This window comes from Triticum dicoccoides, chromosome 3B, assembly GCF_002162155.2.
Source record: "Triticum dicoccoides isolate Atlit2015 ecotype Zavitan chromosome 3B, WEW_v2.0, whole genome shotgun sequence".
Classification (NCBI taxonomy): domain Eukaryota; kingdom Viridiplantae; phylum Streptophyta; class Magnoliopsida; order Poales; family Poaceae; genus Triticum; species Triticum dicoccoides.
In genome coordinates, this window is record NC_041385.1 from 863677119 (window position 1) to 863683710 (window position 6592).

The following is a 6592-nucleotide window of genomic DNA, read 5'->3' on the forward strand; positions in this document are numbered from 1 at the left end:
CGGCGACCACCATAGACATGCCCATAACTGTGACGGGCATGTCCTGTTACCCGCCACTACTCTTTTGGAAAAGTAGCAGTGGCGGGTGACATGCCCTATCCGCCACTATTTATCGTTGACCTATATTGATTTTGACAGTAGTTACGTGATCCTACATCGACACCGTTGGTCGCTTAGACGGGCCGACTCTGTGTTTCCCTGGGTAGGGGATACCGATATGGAGATGGCCAAGGCTGGCGCTGGCGCCAGAGCTGCGAAATGGACGGTAGTCGACGGCAGAGCCATGGGCAAGGCAGATACGAGAAGTAAGAAAACCTAGGGCCAAACTGATTCAAATGAAGAAGATTATGTGTACCACTTTATGGAAAGGCAATGCGATCAAAGAAATCTATTTATTAAGGAGAGTTCTAACCATAATTTGTAACATAAAGTGGATCATGTGCACAGGCATGAAAAGAAAGTCCATTAATGAAACATACCTATCAAGGTGAGGAATGTTATGATACGTTCAGATTTTTGCAAGTTAATTTGTTAAGAGAGGAGATTATGTGTAGTTTCGCATGAAAGGTTCCCATTCCTGGAGGGGTGGTGGTGGGAGTTGAAGGCAAAAGTAAACAATGCGTGTCGGCCTACCAACTCCTTATAATAGTAGAGATATAGGTGATTTGGTAAGATAAGAAAATATATGTGATTTGATAAGATACGAAAAAGATATGTTGTTTTTGTTATATTGTAAAGTTGTGATTGCCATTTAATAGTATAGATAATGATAATGATAAATGGGATAATGCACCCGATTAGCGATTCGTTTTTGAGAATTGTGTGATTTTGTTTTGGAAGAATATTGGCAAAAAACTTATGTATGTCTTTTAGAAAGATTATCTCACATATATGGTGGGATTTCTGAATTCTGAATTTCCTATTATTTACTATTATTTTTCTAAATGAATTGATCCAGCGACTACCAGAGCAAGCATCACACAAGATCTCCCCCTTTAATTGGATTGGGTTTTTAATGTACGGGAGAAAAATCCAATGGGATGGGGTGTTGAGAGATGAGGCGAAAATAAACCAATGCAATGGGGATGATGGGAGGTTAGACAAAAATAAACAGGTGAGGCAAAAATAAACCAGGATATCGAGATACCAACTTCCCTTTTAGAGTAGAGATAAGAGTAGAGATTGATCAATGATAACTGATTTGCGCCTATATCTATACCAATATAAAAAGACCCAAGAAACACATTCAATTAATCTCGGCCATCAAAACAGGTCAATCAAATGACCTAGATAACAAATAATTAATGTTTGTGCTTATCTCACAAATAATGTTTAATTTAAATTCTACCTAATATCTACATGCAATTAATTTTCTACATAATATCAACGTTCATTACCCGTGTATACGTATTTACTACTACAATATTTATTCGGGTTATTGACGAACGCACACTACCGACCTTTGTCATAAGCCACAAGCTGGGGTTAGAGATTAGGCAAGTATTAATCAACATTAATGAACACAATTAATTCTGCCCAACATGCAACATTTTGGTACACATATCCTTCTCAGATATTAATGCAGGGCCAAGAGGCTAAGACTTCCATTACTTGTATAAATAGCACTGTGATGTTCTTCTCCTCACACTCGCATCCCATCCAACAATTTCATTGGATCGAGCAATTGGTCATGGCGTTCAACAGCGCTCAACTGCTTGCTGCCTTCTCCTTGGCCCTGCTCCTCATTTCCTCCCGTAAGTTAAGCTGGCTCGGATCGTAGTACTGAATTCCGAATTGTAAATTAGGATCATGGAAACACTTACTAACATGATTTTTCGGGTGCATCTGTAAATTTTTTGGTTCAGGCGCTAAGCTGAAAGATTGTGCCCGTATTGATATTGGTGAATGCAACCAACATAAATGCATTACGGCCTGCATCAAATTAAACTACAATACGGCTATCTGCGATAATCACGCAACCAGCGAAGACAGCGGAGGAGACGTTTCCTTGAACGAGATGGGGTTATACGGGTCGTGCGTGTGTTGTTAGATTTTATGGGCTTCCTCCTCGTAAAATTGTAAACCTTTGCCCTGTCAGATAATAAAAATCCAAGGACTCTTCTGGCTCGAATTTGATTTCCTTGTCCTGCGCGTGTGTACAACCGCGGATCATGTCGTGGGGCCCACCACCTTATGTCTTCCCCTTCCTCTCTTCTCATCCACTACTTTCTCTAATCCATTCCGGCCGCTCTTATCCATTCCTCAATCCCTTGAGATAGACAGAGAGCGAGCGAGAGCTCGAGGAGCTAGACAGGCAGAGTGGTGGTAACCTCCTCCACCGCGGAGAGCTCGAGGAGAGTAGCAAGCGGCTGGGACGGAGATGCACACGAAGGGGCCGCCGACGGCTTGCGGTGTACTCCAACCGCTGGCTACGGTGGCGCAGGCGTCAATCTAAAGCATCTCGCCAGCGGCCCGGCGCGGCAAGATTTAATGAGCGGGATCGACAGCAGCTGGTGGACGGTGGTGCTCGACCGACGCGGCGAGCCGGAGCCGAAATCTCGCGGAAGTGAGGGTGCCAAGGTACTGCTCAATGCATGAATTCATTTTGGAGGAAGCATAGTAAGATCGTCTGTAATTTAGCTCGCTCCTAATATGATTCCGTCTACTGTTGCTAGCAGAGCAGACATGATAGACTTGCCGCATTTTTTCAAGTCAAGTTTCGCTTAGATCTCCCTTGTTTCTTGCTAGCTAGCACCATAAGCATTGCTTCTTTTTCAACATTAACTTTCTTCAGATTTTGTTAAGAAATGCCCGTCTATGTTAATCAGAATTGCCTACATCATGCAGCGTCCTTTCCGAATTCTGCGACGTCAAGCAGCTGGGTCTCTTTTTTTCGAAAAGGAGAGACTCCCCGACCTCTGCATCTGAACGATGCATACAACCACATTTAAATATAAATAGAGGTTCAACAAGGTCTGAAAGTCCGAAAACAAAAAAACGGCAAGCTCACACAGAGCCACAACACCAAAAACAGAAGGCCCAAAAGCCACAACCGGCTGGCATAACAAAGATAGATAAACTAATCGCCTATCCTATTACATGACCGTCATCCAAACCGATTGAAGATATCCCGCGCTACCATCTCCCACCGGACAGATCCAGTAACCAAACGCTCCCTGTCCTCCGTCGGAGTGAGTAAGGACCGTATACGGATCTGGGCAGTAGCTGGAAATAAAACCTGCAAAAAGTGAATAGTTGTTGTTCTGTTAAAAGCCAAATCATTTCTGCAGTTCCAAATTGCCCATAACAACGCGCATACTCCTACGCGAATGTGTCTAGCTGTTTCGGACTCTATCCCAATTAGCCATGTTCCAAATAACGAACTGACCGAATTCGGAGGAGTAATGTTAAAGGCAATTTGCACCGTGTGCCACAATACTCTCGACAACGGGCAATCAAAGAAGAGGTGCTTGATAGTTTCGTCCCGATCACAAAAACTACACCTAGTAGATCATGTCCAGTTGCGCTTAACCAACTTATCCTTTGTTAAAATGACTTGTTTATGTACAAACCACATAAACACTTTAATTTTCAAAAGAACATTTACTTTCCAAACAAACATGTTTGGAACTATGAATAACACTAGAGTTAATGACGTCGATATACATCGACTTGACTATGAACTCTCCAGACCTAGTAAGCTTCCAACACAACTGACCGGGGTGATGAGCTAGCTGAACCTTCATCAGTCTACTCACAATATGAAGCCATGCTTCCCACCGGTCGCCAACAAGCACCCTCCTGAACTACATATTAAGGGGAATAGACTGTATAATCATTGCAACAGGAGCATCACGTCGTTGAACAATACGATACAGGGACGGATACTGAAGCGCCAACGGCGTTTCGCCAAGCCAAGTATCCTCCCAGAAGCGAGTGGTGTTGCCATTACCGACAATAAACTTTGTTCTATTAAAGAAGGCAACATTGACTCTCATAAACCCCTTCCAAAACGGCGAGTCAATCGGTCTCACCGTCACTTGGGACAAAGTCTTGGACTGCAGATACTTTCTATGGAGAATCTGCGCCCACGTTGCCTCAGTCTCAACTGATAACTTATATAGCCACTTACTGAGAAGACATCTGTTCTTGACTTCAAGATTCTCAATACCAAGGCACCCCTGGTCCTTTGGTCGTCAGATGATATCCCATTTGGCGAGTCGGTATTTTCTCTTTAGTTCATCACTCTGCCAGAAGAATCGGGATCGATAAAAGTCCAGCATTTTCCTAACCCCAACTGGGACTTCGAAGAAAGATAAGAGAAACATAGGCATACTCGTGATCACCGAATTAATAAGAATCAATCGGCCTCCATATGACATGAGTTTGGCCTTCCAGCAACTCAGCTTCTTCTCAAACCGATCCTCGATGCACTTCCATTCTCTGTTTGTCAGCTTACGATGGTGAATCGGTATGCCTAGGTATGTGAAAGGTAATGCCCCCAATTCGCATCCAAACAATTGCATATAAGCCTCTTGTTCCTCATTGGCTCTACCAAAACATAACAACTCGCTTTTATAAAAGTTAATCTTTAAACCGGTCAATTGTTCAAATAAGCATAACACCAGCTTCATGTTTCTCGCTTTTGCCAAGTCATGCTACATAAAGATGATTGTATCATCCGCGTACTGCAGGATGGACACACCACCATCAACTAGATGAGGCACCAAGCCACCCACCTGACCGGACTCCTTTGCCCTTCCTATCAGGATTGCCAACATGTCAACCACGATATTGAACAGAATAGGAGACATTGCATCACCTTGTCTCAGGCCCTTGTGTGTCTGGAAATAATGACCCATGTCATCATTCACTTTAATTCCAACACTCCCTTTTTGCGTGAAGGATTCTACCTGGCGTCGCCAGGCTGCATCAAAACCCTTCATGCGTAAGGCCTGTTGAAGGAAAGGCCATTTAACTTTACCGTACGCTTTCTCGAAATCCACCTTGAAAACAACTCCATCTAGTTTTTTCGTGTGGATCTCGTGGAGCGTTTCATGAAGGACCACAACCCCTTCATGGATGTTCCTCTCCGGCATGAAAGCAGTTTGGGTAGGCTGCACCACAGAATGCGCAATCTGCGTGAGCCTATTAGTCCCGACCTTGGTAAAGATTTTGAAACTAACATTAAGAAGACATATGGGCCTGAATTGCTCAATTCTAACAGCCTCTGTTTTCTTAGGAAGTAGTGTTATCGTTCCAAAATTCAGTTGAAAAAGCTGAAGTTGTCCAGAGAATATATCATTGAACAAAGACAACAAATCCTCTTTGATAATATGCCTACACTTCTTATAAAATTCAGCCGGAAATCCACCCGGGCCCAGGGCCTTATTATTTTTCATCTGCATATGGCTTCAAATACTTCTTTCTCAGTAAAAGGAGCAGCCAAAATATCATTCTCCACCGCAGTTAGTTGAGGCAAATCCTCAACCCTAGATTCATCCAGAGACACACAGTTATCCTCTGGAGGCCCAAACAACTGCTTGTAATACTCGGTAATGTACAATTTTAGATTATCCTGTCCTAAAATCATTCCTTCATCTTGTTCAAGCTGAAAGATCCTCTTCTTTCTGTGTTTTCCATTAGCGATCATGTGAAAGAATTGAGTGTTCGCGTCCCCCTGGACTACTCGTGGGACCTTAGCCCGCAACGCCCACTTTAATTCCTCTTCACGAAGAAGCTCTTTCAATCGCATCTCCGCGTCAAGCTTGGCACGAAGCTCCGAGGTGGGCAAAACTGTGGTTTCAACTTTAACATCTAAGGACTGAATACTTCTGACCTCGAGCGAATTGCATCTAACCCCGAGTAAGATCCCGACCGATCTCCCTCTCGGTGGCAGACAGTGCCAGTCAAAATCAATACCTCCCGACAAAGTATTAAGAAATTGTGGGGAAAAATTATCTCTACCAGTTTCCAAAAATGCGACAAAATCTAACCTATGTTCGATAGACGCCTCTGCAAGAAACCTTCTTTTAGCCAAGTCTTTCAGACCTCTGCTATTCCAAAAGATTCCTTTCATAAGTCATCATGGAATTTTTTTTTGCAGTATGGATCCTAGCACTCCTACGCACTGCGGACACCAGGTACACCTTCCGCTTCCACTTGCGTTTAGGAATGTTCTGACTTCCCAGCCGGTCCTCACAACCAGCTTCAGAAGGTCTAACCACTACATTCTAAGATGTATCATCCTCCTCCGACTCAGATAGGGGAGGTATGTGATCCGCAAAAAAATTATCGAGCACCCTGACCCCCAAAGCATCAAAGTCGGAATCACTCATGGGCTTAACCGCTGCTAAGTTTTGAATCATCTCTAATGCCCGCTCAGCCTCTAAATCCAGGACATCATTAACAGAATTTGAAATTGCTTCACACAATATTATTATCATACGGGGATAGAAAATTTTATTGATTTTGAATGACATATTCACCAGCACCGGTAGCCAATTATATGCAAAATCATTACACAATTTATTGGCCACATCCTTCTGGGCAAATGTATGAAAAACCAAACCTGCACATTTATTTCTCTGTA

The 6592-nt window shown here is 43.2% G+C and overlaps 1 long non-coding RNA gene across 1 annotated transcript; it reads left to right on the plus strand.

Annotated features, from left to right (window-relative positions):
• Nucleotides 1-1652: 1652 nt before the first annotated feature.
• On the plus strand, nt 1653-2131 carry LOC119279038. Its single transcript, XR_005138036.1, has 2 exons — nt 1653-1754; nt 1866-2131. It is a non-coding gene; the product is annotated as an uncharacterized LOC119279038 (long non-coding RNA).
• The last annotated feature ends 4461 nt before the right edge of the window (nt 2132-6592 follow it).